Genomic DNA, 1,480 nt, shown 5'->3' on the forward strand with positions numbered 1-1,480 from the left:
AAATGGTCATTCAATTAAATAGAAGAATTTCAAGCTTTCATAAAGAGAAAATCAGAATTTATCAATTACAAAAGAAAATCTCCAAAGTCACACTAAAGAGAAGCAAAAAAAGGGGAAAAAGAGAAAATAAAATATAAGGAACTCAATGGATCTGAACTCATCTACATGGGAAAATGAAGCTTGTAATTCTTTTTTTTTTTCCTGTAAGAAATCAATGTTTACTTTCCCTCAATATTTGTCTAACACTATTAGAGCATCTGGGGTAGAACTTAAGACCCCTATATAGCAGTTCCTACCTACTCTGTGGTCTGAGCAGTAAGAGCCACAGACAGTTCTCAATATCTGGCTAAATACTTTAATTTTCAGTAAGGAACTGCTGAATGGGCACAACTGGCACCTGTACTACCTCAGACCAATCAACCACCTCCAGTTGAATAGCAATGAATTCTGGGGTGGGTGCAGTCCATTCACCCTGAAACTCCTCCTTTGTCACTGACTTCTCAGCTGTGGCCTGCTCTTCCTTTTCAATCTCCTCTGGATCCCTGTAGAAGTAAAGATCAGGCATAACCTCTCATAGGCATTCACTGGAGATGTTGCCATGCATACGTAGAAATTCATGGGCCAGCATCCACCACATCAGACCCACTGAGTGAGCTCCCTTGTTATTACATGGAATAGCAATGTCCACATAGCTAAGTGAGAAGTCTGAGTTGCACAGTGCAATTGTTGAGAAGTTAACATATGATGCTTCAGTCAGAGACTGGTGATCTCCTGGAGGTTCAGTGACCACCATGAGGCAAAGCTCCCTTAAAGCTGCCTGGATCTGGTTAGTGACTGTGCCAATGTGAAATATCCAGCAATAGGTGTGGCACCAGTGGCAGCAGCAAATTTCAGAACAGCTCACTGACTAGGATTCCTTGATGAGAAGACATTGACATTAGCAGGGTTTTCAAGGGTCACAATGGCATGAGGTACAAGCAGAAGCTTTTCCCAAGTTCTCTTCAAGTTAGTGATGTAGACACCATCACTTTTGCTTTCACAGATATGCTGTTCCATCTGAAAGTCCAAACTGGTGGCACCTCAATCAGCTCCTATAGGAAGGAATTTGAGGAAACCCTCCTACTTCATCTGCAAGACATCTAGAGCTCCAGACATTGAGAAAGTTTCCCTTTAATGCTGTGATGGAAAGAGAGAACACCATATGGAACCCTCTTTGGGGTAGTGTGAAAAGGACAATACTTGCAATTCTTAAAACTTGTACCATCAATAGTATAGATAGAGAAAAAATACATAGACAGAGTGTATCAGGTGAATTTGACGAAAGGACATAAAAAATAACTAAGGGATAAGAAAAAGGAGTATACTGGGTGCAGAAGGAAGAAAGAGGTAGAATGGGATAAATTATTTTACATGAAGAGGAGTTGAGGAGAAGATGGGGTGGGGGAAGATGGGCATCACTTGATCCTTATCCTCATATATA

The 1,480-nt window shown here is 40.8% G+C and overlaps 1 pseudogene; it reads right to left on the reverse strand.

Annotated features, from left to right (window-relative positions):
* Positions 1-355: 355 nt before the first annotated feature.
* Positions 356-1,155, reverse strand: LOC140513511 (small ribosomal subunit protein uS2-like; annotated as a pseudogene).
* Between the last annotated feature and the right edge of the window lie 325 nt (positions 1,156-1,480).

This window comes from Notamacropus eugenii, chromosome 7, assembly GCF_028372415.1.
Source record: "Notamacropus eugenii isolate mMacEug1 chromosome 7, mMacEug1.pri_v2, whole genome shotgun sequence".
NCBI lineage: Eukaryota > Metazoa > Chordata > Mammalia > Diprotodontia > Macropodidae > Notamacropus > Notamacropus eugenii.